The 18,937-nt window shown below is 40.1% G+C and overlaps 1 long non-coding RNA gene across 1 annotated transcript in view; it reads left to right on the top strand.

Moving 5' to 3' along the window:
• LOC140687583 (uncharacterized) overlaps positions 1-18,937 on the top strand; it is a 49,848-nt gene that overhangs the window by 16,760 nt on the left and 14,151 nt on the right. The window contains exon 3 of the long non-coding RNA XR_012061974.1: positions 131-276. This is a non-coding gene — a long non-coding RNA (uncharacterized lncRNA). The remainder of the gene's footprint in view (positions 1-130; positions 277-18,937) is intronic.

Here is an 18,937-nt window from a genome sequence, read left to right as displayed (position 1 = left end):
TACCAAAGAAATACAATGATGGCAGCATCCCCATGGGCAAAGACCCCGCAGCATAGATTAACTGCAGTACAAGGTGTAAGGGTTTATACTGAGGCTTCCTATAATGTATATATATATTTTTTACCAATAGGCATGTGTTAGGCTCTGCTCTACCTGCATTAATTCAACACCATGGCGCACGTGGAAGAACAGCTATCAGTTAAAGCCCGTCTCCTAGTTCAGCAGCTGATGCTTAGCTACCCAACTTGGCAACGGCAACGTAAGCTAAAACAGCGGGTGGGTCCCCGGTTTTAAATACTTCTTAGTAACATTTGAAGGGTAGTCTTTTAATTCAGGACTTTCATGCGTTTGTTGAATTTTCAGTTGCAAGTGATGATAAAATCTGTATTTAGCAATGTTTTCTATGCAAGGCATGTGATATTAAGCATTAATGTGTATAAAAACACTCTTAAAAATATGTTTGAGCCTGTACATAGAGTTACCAACAATTACAGTGAGGTACTGGGTTGTGTACCAGTCCTTTGGAGTTCCATGTTTCTTGGGTTTTCAATAACACCCTTATGAGAAAAGGCTGGATGTTAACCTCTGACATCTCTGTGATACAGATTCATGCTTTGCACCAGCTCTTTGGTTCTTGTGAGATCTGCACACATCAGATGGAGATACTGGAATTATGGTATTCGATGCTTTCCATTCAAATTTGACAGTGCCTATAAATATACACAGTAAAATACCCGTATGTTATCTTTTGACTATTTTTAAAATGTAGCAACAGGTGGACCTTAATCTTCCTAGATTTAAAAGGAAAATTTATCTTTATTAAAATGCTTATTTTACAGATATGGTAGCAGAGGGTTTTGGACCATCCCTACATTTATATGTGAAACAAACAAAAAAACAAGGCAAAAACCTCCCTAAATGAGCAATATTTATAAGAAGCTCTTATTATTCAGGATGTTTGGTTGCTTGTTTGTAGTTCATTCATGCATCCATCATGCATTTATTTATTTATCAAAACTTAGTCACGAATATAGCCATATTTTCAGTGTAAGAGAAGTGATGGTAAATGTGGGTCCTGTCATGCAAGAACCCTTTACTCTCGTCACGAAATTTCCTGAAATAATTGGAATTCAGAATGGTTGATCTCTGTCCCATTAGGTGTCACTGTTTCACAGCTTTATGCCTAATCCAGACCCCAAAGTTTCTTCGTCATGTAAAAACAAAGTAAATAATAAAAGACATGATTCTTGCCCTAAAATTGCTTAAAATATCTTTAATTTTGGGATGAAAGGGCTCTGAGTGAAGCCTTATTGAAAAGTAAAAATTAAGGCATTACTACAACTGTGTGTTAAAAGCACCAGGGAAAAATGCCCCACCTTAGGGCATTTCTTCCATTTTGATGTGATCATTCATTCAGCAAATGCATTAAGTTCAAACTGTGGTCTAAAGGATGTGCTATGCCGAGGGGGCACAGAAATATATGAAAATCGGCTTTTTTTCTTTCTGTACGGCAGGTTACGTAGATAAGCTATCAGATAATCATTCTGTAATCTTATAAACATCTTTATGATCAAATGTTTGAAATTTTAGAAGGAAAAAAATGAATTCTATCTGAGCTATTTGGTACGATGTAATATAGGAGATTTTGAAGGACAAACAGCATGGCCAGGACTGGGGAGGAATGACCAAGGTGTTTTCCGTGAGTGCAGAATTTAAGGTAATGCCAAGTAATTCAGTAATCAAGATAAATACTGCTTTAACAAAATATTTTAAAAAATCAAGTTGGCAAACTATGGTTTGTAGACTGACTACCTGTTTTTGTTAATAAAGTTTTATTGGGTTCTCAACAAGTAAGAATGAGAGGTGGGGTTATTGGAGGAAGAGAAAATAGCATAAGGAAACACTAGGAGATTTGGGGACGGCACCTGAGACGTTTAAGAGTGGTAACTAGCCTTGTGAGGTTAAGAGTGTCTGCACAGAAGTGGTTGTTTTTTTGGTTTGTTTGTTTTAATGTGAAATTCTGGATAAGTAGAGTCATTTCACCTTCTTTTAAAGTTTCCATCCTGCAGGAAGCAATGAATTAGATTAATTGACCTTGAACTATTTGTGATTTATTTGAAGATACGATGGACTTTAAATAATATTTGCTGAATTGAATAGTTTCCCTACTAATTGAAGAAACCTAGAAGGAACGGGAGGAGATAGGGGAGGAGTGGAGGTTTTGGAAAGGGGCACAGAAAAGGGGTGGTAGGTGCTTAGAAGACACACTTCGCTTACGATGAAAATTTGCTGGCCTGCCGTGCATGAAACAAACATAGTATGTGTAAATAGGGGAAAGATTTGTATAAACCGTATATGTAAAGAGCACTAAGCACTAATATGTAATAAGACTAAAGGTAGATGGAACATACTACCTGTTTTTATTACCAACATGATGAGCACAGTCGAGCTAATTAACACATCCATCACCTCACTATAACTACTTCCCTCCCATGGTAAGAACACAAGACAAACTCCCTTAGCAAATTTCAAGTCTACAATACAGTATTAGTAACTACCATCACCATGCTGTACTTTACATCCCCAGAACTTATAAGAATCATTTTATAACTGAAAGTCGGTACCCTTTGATCAGCATCTCCCCTTCCCTCAGCCCCCAGCCCCTGGCAACTGCCATTCTCCTCTCTGGTTCTATGGGGTCATAAACAGGAAAAAAAAAAAAAGTATTGTAGGACCTCATGTATATGTGGAATCCAAAAAGTATGTATCTATTTTGAAGGGAAAAAATACCTATGATACTACAGGTGGATTGCTGTGGGAGAAGAGAATGTCGAAAACAGTAAGTAAGTCGAAGCGCATACAGAACATAAAGAAAAACAGACACAGTAATGCTTGAAGGAATGAAGGTTATCCAAGTAGGATGCGTGGTTCTGCCCCATATGAAGATGAAGGGCACAATGATAGGTTTTTAAATTTTATGTAAATGACATCATATATATGTATATACTTGAACTGCTTGGGCATCTCGATATAATTACATCTTATCTGATTTTTAGATTATTATTAGTTCTTTCATAAAGCTCACCAATATACTCAAAGGTCAACAATGAATTAATTTGCAACGTGGAAAATTTCTGTACTCGGGGAGAAACCTTTAAAAAAAAAGTAGGGGCACCACAACCTCAAAGTCTGGCCGTGTCACCACTTAATAACTTCGTACTGAAGAACTCTTCCGAGGGTGTAAACTTTCCTTCTAACAACCTGGGGCCCAGACTCGGTATTGAAATTAGAGCAGGGCGTGCATCTCACGTTACCTAGTGTGTGGCCGTTCGTCTGTGGCTGATACGGCTCTTGTTAAAACCAGAATAATGCTTCCAACAGACTTCAAAAAATGTCAAAGACACTGAGGAATACTGTTACCACCAAGCCCCATTCTGTGCTTCTCCACTCGCAGGAATTTACAATGAAAAAATAAGTTGTCACCAAGTATAGCATCAAAAACATAAACTTCAGCCGTATCTAGATAGCCTCCCCTTTTTCCAGGTTCAGCATTCTTCTTAGGCATAGCCTTGACTGAGCAACCACTCAGTGTGAACCACCAACATGAGAAGGCTAAACAACAAAGTGAAAGGCGCCTACGGCAATAAGCAGATTGTACTTCTTTTTAAAATAGCATCCATCTCTCTGGTGTCTGTTTGTGATGGCTGTTTTAAGAGAAGACCTCAAAAAAATCCAGCAACCTAACTATATACCATTCAGTACACAGGCACGTTGCCCATGACCTTGGCAGGGCCTTCCTTACTGAGAGCGTGGAAGATTGCTTAGAAACTTGGCCCCCCGGGTCCCTGGGACCGAGCGGTCACCGCGGTGGTGTCTCACTGTACTGTTCGCCTGTTTGTTTCCCCTTTCATGTAGATGGAAGCTATTTACCTTGGCTCTTCATTTTTAGAGCCTGAGTCTCCATATACACACGTATTTTTGAAACCGTGATTATGACACTGTTCCTTTAGCAGTTTATATTTTCCATATTCAATTATATTTATTACCTTCTGCCATGACAGCCTTATGATATAAGGGAGTTATCCACTCTGATGACTGCAGACAGACACGTCCAAATTGAGAGGAAAAATAAATAAATATTGTACATCATTAGCAGGAAGTGAAAAACTTTCAGGTTCTAAACACGGTTCTGGCCAAATCATATTCAGCCAGCAATGACTTGTCTGTAGGCTGCTGCTCACCCTGTCTCTCGTTGTCTCTGGACTTCATCCATCTCCCCCTCAATGACGTTCCTCTCTTAAGACTTACAAATGGTGTCACTGTTTACTTCTTTATTTTAGTTTGTTCCTTCTTCAGTCAGCTTCCCAAAAGTGTCTGTGCTGGTCTTTCGTACCCCACCTTTTTGCTGCTTCTTTCCAACTCTCCCCTCAGCTTGGACCAAATCAAACTGATGGAGGCTATTCGTGGGCAGAGTTTCTTATTTTAGGAATCTCTTCTTGACCTACTGTGTTCCCTTATGAATTCTGTATCCAGGTATTAATAGAACTCCTGTCACTTTCTTGGGTTTATCATGCAGTCTCGTGTCAGCCTGAGTATCTGTCAGAGAATGTGAAAAGCCGTGAGCCTGCTGAGACCTGCATTTAAAACGTTACGTAATGCAGATGGCACCTGAGTCAGGCTCTAACCTGGACAAAATGTCCACTTCAGGAGAAGTCCCGGGGACTAGAGGCATCACAGTTCATATTATTTATTCTTGACGAATCATTCATTCATTCTTTCATCCATCTGTTCATTTTTAACTTACTTGGATTGGTTATTGTTTCTCTAGGTCTTTTCATCTCTCTCTTTTATCAACTAGAGACTCAGAGTGAATGCTCTGTGAACTATTTCTCCCGAGCTACAGGAAAGACATTTAGTAGTAAGGCTCTTTGTCCCAAGGGTGAACAAAATTAAATTTATGCTGCACTTTTATCCATGGGAGGTTGAAGTGAGGGGAATAAAAGCAAAGAGTCTGCTGAATCTGGGTTCAGAGAATCTGACACCAATTAAGGTAATAACTCATTTACCCAGGGGTCATTTTCATGTAAACGCAAGTAAACTGAATCGAACAAGGGCCTAGAAGAAAGCAAATACAAGTAAACACAGAACTGCACTTGTGTGAAAGGGACGCCACGAGCTGTCCGCGTAAAATCAAACTTCATTTGGAGGATTCTTTCAAAGACTCTTAAAAGTTTTTTTGTTCCATAAAATATATAATTACTACAAGGCTGGATTATGTCCCACATTAAAAAAACACTTTAGAGGGTGGGTATAGCTCAGGGATAGAGTGCACGCTTAGCATGTACGAGGTTCCTGGGCTCAATCCCTGATACATCCATTTTTTTAAAAAAATGTAAAAATGTAATTTAGAAGTGTGGGAAAGATTCGGCCTCTGGAGAGAGCCCCCTGACCTCACACCAGCTCTGGTAAAGACAAAGAACAGATAGTCTACAGAACAGCGCCAAGAATTCAAACTCATGTAGAGGTTTTGCCCCTTTTCAGTTGAGATAAGCGACCAAACTATCACTGCAAGCTCTCAGGATATCCTTGTATTTGAATTTATCTATTAGCTTTTGTTGCATTAAAAAAACACCCCAAAACATAGTTGCTTAAAATAACCACCTAATCGCTTACTTAGCTCACAGTTCTACCTGGCGGTTCTTCTGGTCTGGCCAGACGTGCCTGATCTTGACTGGGTCAGTTCACGCATCTGTAGGTACCTGGTGAGCTTCAGGCCTCGCTCACACGTGTGCTGGACGGTGGGCCATCGCCTGGGGCAGCAGGGGTGAGCCGGCCACAGGGCTTTCACCATCCAGTTGGCTAACATGGACTTACTCACATGGTGGCAGTTTTCCCAAGAGCAGCAAGAAAGGAAGGTGCAAAGCCTCTTGAGGTCTGAGTTTAGAACCGGCGCGATCTCACTATTCCCAGTGTCTGTTGGTTAAAACAAGTCTTAGGGTTCCCCTAGATTCAGAGAGTGACGAAACAGATTCCACCTCTTTTGGGAAGAGCTGTAAAGGATTGTGGAGGCCATATTTTTTTCCAGTCTACCACATAGAGGATAGTAAAATCATAGATGTTCAAAATGGTATTCTAGAGCCAAAAAGAAAAAAAAATCTATTTGTGAAGCTATTTACCAATATTTTAAAGATTTATAATATACAATTTTGTGGCTTAAAGAGTAGCTTGGTGAGTGTAGCAATTCTTACTAAAGTGATGAAGTATTTACTAACTGCAAAATGGTCTTATTATCTAAAAATGCCACTCATGCCGCACAGTTCCTTCCACGGCAATACTAAATCAATGAATACTAAATCATCTGTGCGTGTCCAGCATATGCAGTGTTCTGGGCTTGATGTCAAGTCTAAAATGGTAAATACAACCGTTCCAGGTGTCCATCCCCATGGACCACACAGTCTGGTGGGTGAGACAGATGATCAAAGAAATAAACCACATATCTACCATCAGTGAAGACTGGTAGCATGAAAACAGTGTTATTTTGGTGTAGAAAATGAAGGGAAGGGGGTGATACCTGCTTTATGTGACGCATCCCAGATGCCATGTCCAAAGAAATCACAGGGTAGCCGAGAATTAGGAAAGAATTAAGAATATTGTATTAACTCTACTTTAAAATGGGGTGTTCATTTGAATATTAGAGTTATAGGTGATCACTGAAATGATCTAGTCAACTTCTTTACTTTCTAGATGAAAAACACTTGGAATCTAGACTGGAGAAATAATTTGCTCAAATGTCCTCAGTAGTTGGGGGTGATATGGGACCAGGTCTAAGTCAGGATGTGCCTTTTCACCACTGTGCCCTCTTTCCTTTATTTGCAAACACAGTTTTGCAAGCCCTTTGTTACCCACTGGTGAGTTGAATAAATCCCAGCACAACGGTAAAGAACATTGATTTCAGGGACTTTGTAGCTGGTGTTCCTCTTGGAGCAAGGGCAGGCTGATGGAGGAGTTGCAGGAAAGCACAGTATTTAAAAAAGACTTTTGTCTAGAAGACATTCTGACCTGGTTAAATACAGCTCTGCCACTTAGTACCGTATGTTCTCAGGCCTGTTTGTGCCTTGGTTTCTTCATCTGAGAAATGGGGATGAAACCACTGATGCTTAATTCATAGGATTGGTGTGAGGATTGAATGAGTTAAAAGCTGCAAAGCATTTAGAACAGTGCATGATACTTAGTACACTTCCAATAAGTGTCATTGATTATTTGTCTAATGTTTATTCATGAGGCCAAAGATTGGACCCCAGCCACATTTTCCTAAGTCTAACTGGGAGAAAAGAAATGAATGAACTAATGCAGGGACTAGACTGGAGAAAGTTCTGACATCTCAAATAACAGCATGGAAGCAAACTGCCAAATATTTTCTCTTCGATTTTCAGAGACAGTGAGTGTAATTAACAATAACAAAATAATAATACCAAATATATTTTTGTTTCATAACTTCCTAGTAGAAATTTCAGGAGTCAGAGGCACAACTAAGGGTGATGAAGATGTTTCCTAATCCCACTTCTGGGTATATATCTGGAGGGAACGCTGAGTTGAAAAGACACCTGCACCCCGATGTTCACAGCAGCACTATTTACAAGAGCCAAGACATGGAAACAGCCTAAATGTCCATCAACAGATGACTGGATAAAGAAGATGTATATTTATATAATGGAATACTACTCTGCCATAAAAAGGAATAAAATAATGCCATTTGCAGCAACAGGGATGGAACTGGAGATCATCATTCTAAGTGAAGTAAGCCAGAAAGAGAAAGAAAAATACCATATGAGATCACTCATATATGGTATCTGAAAAAAAAAAGGACACTATAAACTCATTTACAAAACAGAAACAGACTCACAGACTTAATAAACAACCTTACGGTTACTGGGGAAAGCAGATGGGAGGGGATAAATTTGGAAGTTTGAGATTTACAAATGTTAGCCACTATATATAAAAATAGATTTTTTAAAAGTTTCTTTTATATAGCACAGGGAACTATGTTCAATATCTTGTAATAACCTTTAATGGAAAAAAAAAAGAAAATGAATATATGTATGTATATGCATGACTGGGACACTGTGCTGTACACCAGAGAAAGACACATTAAAAATGGAGATAAAGTTGAATCATTTCATTAAACTCTTGACTTGCTAATAGTTGACTGGACCAATTCCTTTATAAAATCAGGTGCCAGTAGAGATTTTGGAAGATTAAAAAAACAAAAAGAGATTTCCTGTATTTTCCTTTCCCCAGCATCCACCCTGTCTACTCCCCTGACTCCTGCAGGACACTCAGCAAAGGGAGAATGATTATATAGATAACTGCCAGCAGCCCATTGTTCCCAAGCTCTGCAAGAACTGACGTGAGTGATTGATGCCTGTCACTATTCATATCCGGATCACCAGGAGGATGTTTTGGCAGCCAGATGGAGTGTGGGTGGAGGTCAGCATCCCCTTTGCACCGCACACACACTCAAAAGCTGCAAATGCCCTTCCTGGATGTGAATGTTTGGGAGCTGTCACAAGTACACGCTCAGATGTTCGAATATTTTAGATTTATGTTAATATGTCACAGGGTTAGCGTGAGAAGTCAGCAAGTGTCATTCATTCGTGACTCTGGTTAACGACTTCTATCACCCCGCCACACGTCTTGGCACGTTCCATGCTGTTCTGGAAGCAAGGGGCTTATGTTACCACCTGATTTGAACACTCCAAATTATCATCAGATCCCTCTTCAAGAGTCCCCCGACATTCCTTAATTTCTGAGTCGTGCAGTCCACGTCTGGTTAATCATAACATGTATCTTCAGGAGCCTCCAGTCAATTTTGATTACCATCTGCTGCACATTGGAAAGTCACTCCTGTCATGGAGTGGCCAGGCCGACATGTGTTAAACCCAAGGCTTCGTGTCAAAGTGGAGAAGCTCGTTCTGAGAAACTTAAATTGAGAGGCATTCTTTTAAAGGGACATTGCCCTTGGCGACATAGATGCAGCATTTTAATTAGTTACTCTCTTTATTCTTTTTATTAGTTTTTATCCCTTTCTCAGCACTCTCGGATCGACCGAGTTTTCTTTATAAAATTTCTAGAGACAAAGGGAAGACCCGCAGAAGCAGAATAAATGGTGCTCTGTTACCCCTGGGAAGATGCTCAGACAGAGCCACGCGGAGAGCTTGAAAGGGACGGAATCTCCAAGTTCAAAGAAGGCACCGGGCCTTTCTGGACTTACCTATCTCTTCCTACAAAGAGAAATTAAAAAGTCCAGTCATTTAGTTAGTAGTTATTGCACGGGGTGGGTGGAGGAGATCCGTTTTCCATCCAAATTAGTCTCCTCTTAAACACCTCTCTGAATGGTTAGCATGTCCACAGTAAAACGATGAATGGTTATCAGTCATTTGTGCCCTTGGTCCCGGTCTGTCATCTCTGTCCTTATCACCCTCTTCAGCATCAGCCTGGCAAACAGAAAGCACTCACACTCAGCTCTTGGGCTCACTGCCCCAGTCTGTTCAGGTTGCTCTAAAATACCGCAGACTAGGGGGCTTCTAACCCACTCACAGAAATTTATTTCTCGCAGATTTGGAGGCCAGAAGTCCAAGATCCGGGTGCCTGCATGGCCAGGTGAGGGCTCTTCTTAGGACCACCATCTCCTTGTCGTGACCTCGCATGGCAGAAGAGGCCAGGGAGCTCTGCGGGGTCTCTGCCATCAGACCTCTAATCCCACTTACGAGGGCTCCATCCTCATGACCTAAGCACCTCCCGCAGGCCCCACGTCCTCACAGCATCCTACGGAGCACTAGGATTTCAACATTCAGCCACAGCAATCATCCTCTAAGTTTCCTTTAGACCCTGCCGTCTATGGGGCATTGTTATAAGTCGGCGGGATCATATAGAAGGGTATACAATAATGCCTGTCCTTAACGAAGCCCTAATCCTAATGTAAAGGGGAGAACCAGTTCAAACTAATCAGTACTACCAACAACCAAAGCTGCCTAATGAACGTTCAAACAGAAAATATCTTCACGGAGCAAGGAACCTCCTCTTGCAACTCACTGTAATGGACTTTGAAGATGTTCTTTTGGGGTCTTTCATTCTCTTCCTAGTTCACGTGGACTGATGTAACATCTCTGACGTGCCAGACGCTGTGCAGAGTTCCAGCCCTTCCCACCTCTGACCGATACTTTCCCGGCTGTAGAGTCACTGAGAGCCTTGAGGACGCTGCAGTCCTCTAATGAAGGGAAAATTAAGAAAATGCACACTCTGTAATGAAGAGGCAGCTCTGGGGGATATTTATGTGGTGAATGGCGTGGAGAAGTGGCCTATGAAGGCTGTAAGGGACTCTCATTTTCTGTGAAGTCCAAACAGTTGACCTCAAATTATAATGTCCTCCGTTTCAGCAGACATTCTGCTTCTGTAAGACTAGAATCTAGTGGGGGCAGGGATAGAAGGCAATGCGTTTTTACAAACCTCTTCCGTTGATGGGATTTCCCGTTGGCTTTCTGGATGTCCCTGCAGAGGCAGCTCCTCCAAGTCTTCAAAGCAGGAGTTGTGTGTTTAAGGGATAAACTGACAATTTAGAACCTCCACTTTTATTGCAAAAACAACAATGTTGACTTTCTGCTGCAACTCTCATTTGAAGCGAGATAGAGAAACATTGTTGGTTTGTGCCCATTTCGGTGGCCTTCTGCCAGCCGATAAAACTGTGACACGAACTTTTTATTTTGTCTTCCCCACCAGGAATGGAAAGTTGAGGTCCAACTCACTGAGAGATGGGGGTTAATTCAGTTGAACATAAGAGGAAAATTTAACTTAATTTACTTGATACTAAGAGGAAGGATTCAATAATGGTGTCCTATATTTTAAATATTTTAAATTCTCCTGTCTCTTGGGGGAGGAGAGAACTCAACACCTAGAATCTTCACAGTGTATTTAAATGTGTGTGTAGCTATTTGCAAAATAGTAGAACAAAATTTATGTTATCACCATTCATGGTTAAAGAGATCAAATAAAGAAGCCAAATCAAATATTTTTTGGAGTAAGGAAGGATGCATGTTAAAAATGAGTAAACATCTAAATGTCAGTCAAGTACACATTTTAAGAGCAAAAGGGAAGCAGGACTTATGCAGAAATGTGATGCTTTGGTGGGGAGGGGAGGGTATAGCTTGGTGACAGAGCACATGCCTAGCATGCACAAGGTCCTGGGTTCAATCCCCAGTCCCTCCATTAAAGTAGATCAGTAAATAAGCCTAATTACCTTCCCCCACTAAAAAAGAGAAATGTGATGTACAAATTGCTGGGCAATTTTAAAATAAGCCCTAGGAAGTGAGGCTTGGTTTCAAAAGTGTTATGTTTTGAATTTAGTATAATTAGTCTCATTTTGTTATTTGTATGACACGTTTTCCCAAAGGATATCAAGATACTTAACAGAAGCTAGAGTGATGGCCACACAACACGATGATTGGTATTACACGGATCATCTGTTCAAGTGTTCTACACTAGCTCATCTCTCTCCAGCTTCAGTCTTTTTTTTTTCCTGCTCCCAAATGATGCCAATTATCTAAAATCCTGAATACTAATGTATTAGCCTTCACTTGTCACCTTGTTAACTCAGTTCCTCCACTCTCTTTGCAAACCCTACAGTTATCTTACAGTCAGCAGTATTTTTAATTATAAAATAACTATAGGCTGTAAAAGTATCGATCAGTGCCCGTTACTAGAGTGAAATCTAAAGCCAATTTTGACTTCTCAAGATCGTTTAAATGCACTTTTGTTTTCTGTCCTCTTTTTGGCCTCCGAGGTGGGGGGGGTAGATATGTTTCTCCTCTCTGCCTTGCACTAATATTAGATTATTTTATGGAATCGGATGGTTTTTCTATGGGGTTTGGGTCACAGGTCAGGATCCTACCTTGCGCAGAACTCTGCTGGCCTCATTTCTGCCATTTCCTCCACAGTTTGGCTTTGCCAGTAGAAAACAATGTTCTGTGTTCATAAAATAGCTTCTTTTCAAAGTCTGTTATATAAAAAAAGGTGTTTAATTCTCCCTACAGAACTATTGGTGTCTCACGTAGACATATTAAAACTATGACAAGTTTTGAAAATAAGAGGTTTTCTGTTCAGTACATTGTATAGTAACTGAAAAGTGGCCGAGAAAGAAAACTCGTTGACAAAAGACAGTGTGAATATTGGAGTTACTCACCTGTGTCTGCCGCTGGCCTGTGGAGACATCAGCTCCTTGATCTCCTGGAATAAAAGCCTGTCTAACCTACACAAAGTGGGCTCTTCCGGCGTTTCAGCATTTATGGTCTATACCAAGAACCAATGTTTTCCTTGAGCTGCTGGGTGGTCTCGCTGAGTCCCGGTCACGGGTCCATCTATGTCCACAGTGTCGTGTGTTTCAAAAGCACCTGCTAGTCCTGTGCTCAGGTGTTCAGCTCCATTGCCTCCATAGGCTCACTTATATTTCACAGACGGGTGTCTTGGCTTGGATTTGGAAGAGCATATGTCACAACGTGACTCCAAACTCATTGTCTATAAAGAATAAGATTCCTAGGCAGAAAAACTGAATACCTCATTGTCTTGGAAAGTCATGAGCAAACTGAAAACATGCTTATCTCCATCTTCACTTTGGCTACCGTGTCTTTTGGACCCTCGTGGACACACCCTGAGAGAGGCTGGACTTCTGTTAGACCCTGCAGGAGCTCTGGCTGCCAGACTAGGTCCACTCAAGACACCAGGGTGCGTGGTGAGCATGTTAGCATCGGCTGTGTGTCGGTACCATCCTCTGGTGGGAGTCTGAGGAAGGGTCCACTGGGAGGAATTCTCATTATGCAGATGAAGAAATACACATTTTGAGAGGACGTGATGGAGTTGAGATTTTAATCCAGATTTATGGGGCTCTAAAATAAGGGCCATTACTCCTTAATACACTCGTATTAGTTTCCTAGGGGCTGCTGTGACAAAGGACTAAACACCGTGTATCTTAAAACAACAGCAACAAAATACTGTCTTACAGGTCTTACAATTCTGGAAGCTAAACGTCTGAAATCAAGGTATTGGCTGGGTCATGCTTTCTCTGAAAACCTGTAGGGGAGCATCCTTCTTTGCCTCTTCTAGCTTTCGGTTTTTGTCAGCAGTCCTTACACTTCCTCAGCTTACAGACACATCACTCCTCTCTCTGCTTCCGTTGCTGCACGGCTGTCTTTCCCTTGTATCTCTTCTTACAAGGACGCCAGTCATATTAGATTAAGTGTTCCCTTTACCCCAAGCCGACCTCATCTTAATTAATCTGCAATAACACTATGTCCAAGTAGCTCACAGCTGTGAGGCACTAGGGGTTAGGACTTTGGTGTATCTTTTTGGAGGACACAGTGCAACCTGTAAGTCCTCCCTCATACTAATGCAACATCTTCAAAACTAGTCTGAGTCTGCTAAAAGCCCTCCTTGGCCCCAGGGAGTTTGAGTTTGAGAGAGAGAAACAGATTGAAAGAGGTATGTCACTCAACTTTGGCTCCTGACTGTATCTGGAGAATCTGCAGTATTTCCTAAGTACTGAAAAGATGCCTGTCTGATGCTAAACAAAATGTTTCCTTGCTCGTTTTTTAAGCGCTCTGTCATATTATTCCTGGGTTGTTTCCAAAGTGTTATCATGATCTCCAAGTAGTAAGTAATCAGGATTGGTATTTCTTTGAATCCTCTATGCAACTTAACCTCAAACAAAATAGATGCCCTGTGCATCCTTGTGGATTTGAATTGAGGTGCGTTATGTAGAATTGTCAGAGGAACAAGGTGAAGCAGCAGAGCACTATCCAGGGATGCCCCTTCCCCCACTGCAGATGTGTCCCTTGGCTGTTCAGCACTTTGTACAGAGTCTGGCTGAGCTGTGTTCAAGAGGATGTGATGCTACACTTCCCACACTGAGCAGAGAAGGATGCTGGATATATAGTCCCATGAGATTAAGACCATCCACATGGCCCAGCCTGGAGGAATCTTTAGTCATGATTTACTAAGAAAAGAGATTAAGATAATTCTGTGCTAGTTCTTCAGAGAACCAATAAGAGATTTTACATATAGATTTTATTATTATTTATTATCGTATATAGATTTATTATAAGGAAATATTTCACATGATCACAGAGGCTAGAATGTGCCACAATCTGCTATCTGCAAATTGGAGATCCAGGAGAGGTGATGGTGTGGCTCCAGTCCAAGTTTAAAGCGTGAGCACCAGGAAAGGCAATGGTAAACACTCATACCCAAGTGCAGAAGACCTGAGTCCCAGCTCAGAAACATATAGGCAGAAAGAGAATCAATTCTCCCCTCCTCCTTTTTGTTCTATTCATGCCCTCAACAGATGAGGTGTGACCCACCCAGAATGGGGAGGGCAATATGCTTTACTCGGTCTCCTGATTCCTCTACTGTTAATCTCACCCTGAACCCTCACAGACACACCCAGAAATAATGTTTAAACAAATATCTGGCCTAGTCAAATTGACACATAAAATTAACCATCAGAGATACTGTTCTTGAAGTTTTGGGAGAATCATTCCAAATGCTTATCAGTTATTTGGGAGGCAGACTTCCTCTTCCTTTTGCTGCACCCTGTCCCTGATCTTCCAGGCTAAGTGCAGGAAGTGATCAATGGTAGAGGGGTGAAGGCAGAGCACCCTGTGTTATCAACACAGGAAGCAATTCTGATGGTAAAGAAGCAAGTTTTCCCCTAAATGGTCAATACTTACCCACCTGTGTCTTTTTTCTCTCTCTGTCCTCTAAGTCTCCAAACTCAATCTAGAATTTTATTTCAGAAGTAAATGAGAATTGCAGACAACATGTCATAGTTGAGAAAAGCAGGAAGCTAAGAATTGACAGGCTTATGTTAGAATCCCAGATTTGTTCTCTCGTTACCCAGGAGCTCTAGGGGCATAGCCTCTGCAAGCTATCCCCTCACTGGTAATATCAGGAAATTAATACATTCCTAAAGGGTTTTCTTGAGGAATTTTGAGGAAAATATGCTCAGCGTCACACAGCGAGTATGCAGCACAGCTGAAATCTGAAATCAGGGTTTGTTGAATTACTGAGCTCCTGGTCTAAACCAGGGGTCAACAATCTACAGCCTATAAACAAAATCCAGTCCACGGTCTGCTTTTATCAGTAGTTTTATTGGGACATTTTAAAATTGTAAGATGTACCTACTTATACTGCTTTGGCAGGCAGAGTGGTACCGTTATGATATAGACAAAAACTTACAATATTTACTCTTTGTTTCATTGCATAACAAGTTTGTCATCTCCTGGCCCAAGACATCACATTATACTGGTTGGAGATACTTCTGATAATGTTTGGATTTGAAAGCTATGAAAAATAATATGTTGATGTTGTATCAGTCTGAGTTCAGCAGCTGTAACGAATGTCCCACGCTGGTGTGGGATGTTGACGGTGGGGAGGCTGTGCCTGGGTGGGGCACAGGGTGTATGAGAACTCCCTGTACTTTCTGCTGAATTTTGTTATGAACCTAAAACTGCTGTAAAAAATAAAGTTTATTTATATATATGTATATATGAATTTATATTATTAACTTATAAATCTCTGGCAACAAAAAATTTAAACTAAAAAGCATATTAAGAAGTCTGCTCTTTTCAGCAAGTGAGGCAGTACCTGGCCCGTTCGCTGTCTACAGAGTCACTAGAAATCATACTTGGCAGCAATTCAGGTAAATAGGACTTCTAGACACAGTCTATGTTCCCAGGAGATTGCTATTCTAATAATAAATTATTTTAATGTGTCCTTACTGGTGTAAGCGTATACTGTATTTGTGTGTTATGATGTAGTATCTAATAATAGTACAACTAATAATAGTTATGTCATTAGTAGTAAGTTGTCACTCCTAGTTTGACAGGGCTTGTTCCGTCAGGGACAGATGGACACTAAATTCAGCTAACCAAGTGCTCTTTTCTACACCATGTCTAAGAAATGTAGCATCTAAGAAATGTACCCAGGATGATTGGGTATTTCTAATACAGCCAGATATGACTGATCTGCCTTCTAGTAATCAGAGCGTTGTGTCTCACCAAAAATATTTTTAAAAATCCACCTGTGGATTTTAAACCAGATGTTCCTTTGAAAAAAAAAACAAAACACTATCTTTTATACTGCTCACATGAATATTTCCCAATAGATTATCTGAATTAGGAAATTCAAGCTATCCCTGTATCCCAGCTTTGACAAAAATCATGTGTTTAAAAAAATCAACTCCTTGCTGAGTTCCTGCAAAAAATACTGTTTAACCTGTTAGATTGATTTCCTGAAATTAAAGCTAAAAATAATTTAAAAATTTTAAATTTAAAGTTAAGAAATTAGTTCATGGACACCTATAAATTTGCAACTGATTTTCATGTAAGTTAAAAAGTCTGCATGATTTAATGGATTTTCCACATTGTAACCTGAGCAATAGTGTTTTGTACCTCGTGAATAATTCACAAGTTTGATTCCTAAGGCACACACAACACACACACATGATACATATGTATATATTATGTATGTATCATATATATGTATATATGCACACACAGGTATGGCTAATTATTCTGGTAGCAAAGGTCAAAAGGACAGGGTGGCCATAAATTAATAGTAGGTTAAAGGATTTGAATGGAACCTGGATCCAAATTACTATGTCACTTTACCTTGCTGAAATCTTACTGCTAAAATTTTGCACTGCTAGGCAGTAAACTAGGGAAGGAAAAAAAAAAAGAAATTGAGAAAGTGTTAATTTTTAAGCAAGTTTGACAAAGATTGAGTTTCATATGACAAATATTGTCAGCAAGACAGGATTCTGTCAGTGGAAGAAGTTTAAACATTAACAATTTCTGTCAGGCTGTTGACACAATCATGGCAGACATTTCCCAAGATGCCCAGATGACTGCTGGCATTTGTCAACAATCCTGTCACAGTGACAGCAATAAGACCATGTCTGGAAATGTGACAGTTTTGGCTTTGTGCTCCCCTGAGCAATAGCCCAAGTGTTCAGAGAAAGTGTGGGAAAACCCGTATTTCTGCATTGTCATTCGAACACAGAAAACACAGGAGGAAAATGAGCTGTCACTCCAATTCCCATGATGCCTTGCTGCTTAGCATAACTCTGCTGTGCGGCCCTAGGTCCACTGGTCCATACTCTGACAGATAATTAAGAAAGAAGCAGCTTTTTCTAGACGGCTCTTCCTCATGATTTGCATTTTAGCCAGAGGCGACCAGTTATAAAAAAAACATGATGGAAAGATGGTAAGAAGCCAATTAGATGGATGGATGGCTGACTGACAGCTCTCTGGTATTACGACTCCAGATTTCAGACTACATAGCCTGGCAGTTTTCTACAAGAACCAACTTTTTTGCAGGTTGGTAAAGCTGTTAAATGGGGGCTATATATAGCGCTATATAATTTTTGCAACGTTGTACATTTTCCTTAAATAAGCATGTATTCTTTTCAATCAGGGTTTGCATTAAACAAGTTTTCACAATTTAATCACAACTTGTGTCACTAAATTTAGCAATATTAAAATTCCAGACAACTTGTAGGCGCATTAGCTGTGCCAGCGGAGAAGTGATTAAAAAGCTGAGAACCACGTTGCGCCAGCAGAGATAAAGTGAACTAATAATGAGAATGCCTGTGCAGATGTGCCTTTGGAACTTTGCAGGGTACATTGTTTGGTTTTAAGCAACTAAAAGCATAAAATCTAAACTTCCTCTCTGTCTTTAGATGCCACACACATATATTTGCTTATCATCCTTGGACAAGATCGAATATATGCTCGCATGCCTGCTACTTCAGCTAATTTTGATTAAAAAAAAAATAAACTGCAAGACTCAAGTTTCCAGTTTGGCCGTGATATTCTATAGCTTCTGGCCAATAGGAGTTAACTCTTCATCTCGGTGTCCAATTTGGAACCTTAACTGATGTTTCCGTGTGCAGCATGCTGTGTATGTGTGTACGCTGTCTATATACACACAGAGACACACACTCGCACATTTTTAGAAGCAAACCATTTAGAAGCTATTAGAGTGACATGTCTCCATCTGTAGTTTGCAACGAGAGCATTTTCTTTCAAATTGTAATGATATCTCAGATTTGCTTTGGATGTTGAACTATTCAGGGAAGGCAGTTATTTCACTATAAACTGAGGTTTTAGTAAGGAACGTTAACTCAAGCCGAAACTGCAAAGTGTATTTTCGTACTGTGGGTAAAGGGTCTTCAAACTGAGAGTGCATATTAAATCAGTCTTGGGTCTGAATGCTTTCAGTTGCTTAAAACCAAGCAATGTAGGTTGCAAAGTTCCATGTTGATCAGTGAATGTGCATTTGATATCAAAAGCCACAGTACACATAAAGCATGATTGAGAATGTCTTATTATACGGATTAGCTCTCCCCTTTTCTTTGCTTTTTCACCTGCGTTGGTATTTGTCTTTTTGCTTTGGCTTTCTATCAAGTTGTAGGAATAAAATCACCTTATTACACCTATAACCACCATAAAAAATGTTTCACCTGTACAGATTTGGAAAACTGAAACAGAATTTCAAGGGAGTAATGACAGTTCCATAAACGACCTCCCAAAATAGAGAGGAATAAACACCTGCTGATTTTCATTAGAAACATTAAAGCTTTTCCTAACAGACATAGCACTGTACCACCAGAAATAAAAATCTTCTAAAAGAGTTTTTATGATTTTTTTAAGGAACAATGTTCCCTCTCAGTAACTGAAGCCCTTATATAATCAAAATATACCTTCATTATTCAACAGTTTAGTTTCCTCCTAATTTGCTATTTTAAAAGGGAGAAATGTTGTGTCCTGATCAAGTAATTCTTCAAAAGTGAAAAGCTTTGAAATATTTACTTATTTGGATGGATATCCAT

Source organism: Vicugna pacos, chromosome 20 (assembly GCF_048564905.1).
Source record: "Vicugna pacos chromosome 20, VicPac4, whole genome shotgun sequence".
Classification (NCBI taxonomy): Eukaryota; Metazoa; Chordata; class Mammalia; order Artiodactyla; family Camelidae; genus Vicugna; species Vicugna pacos.
This window is presented reverse-complemented; position numbering and strand designations above follow the sequence as displayed.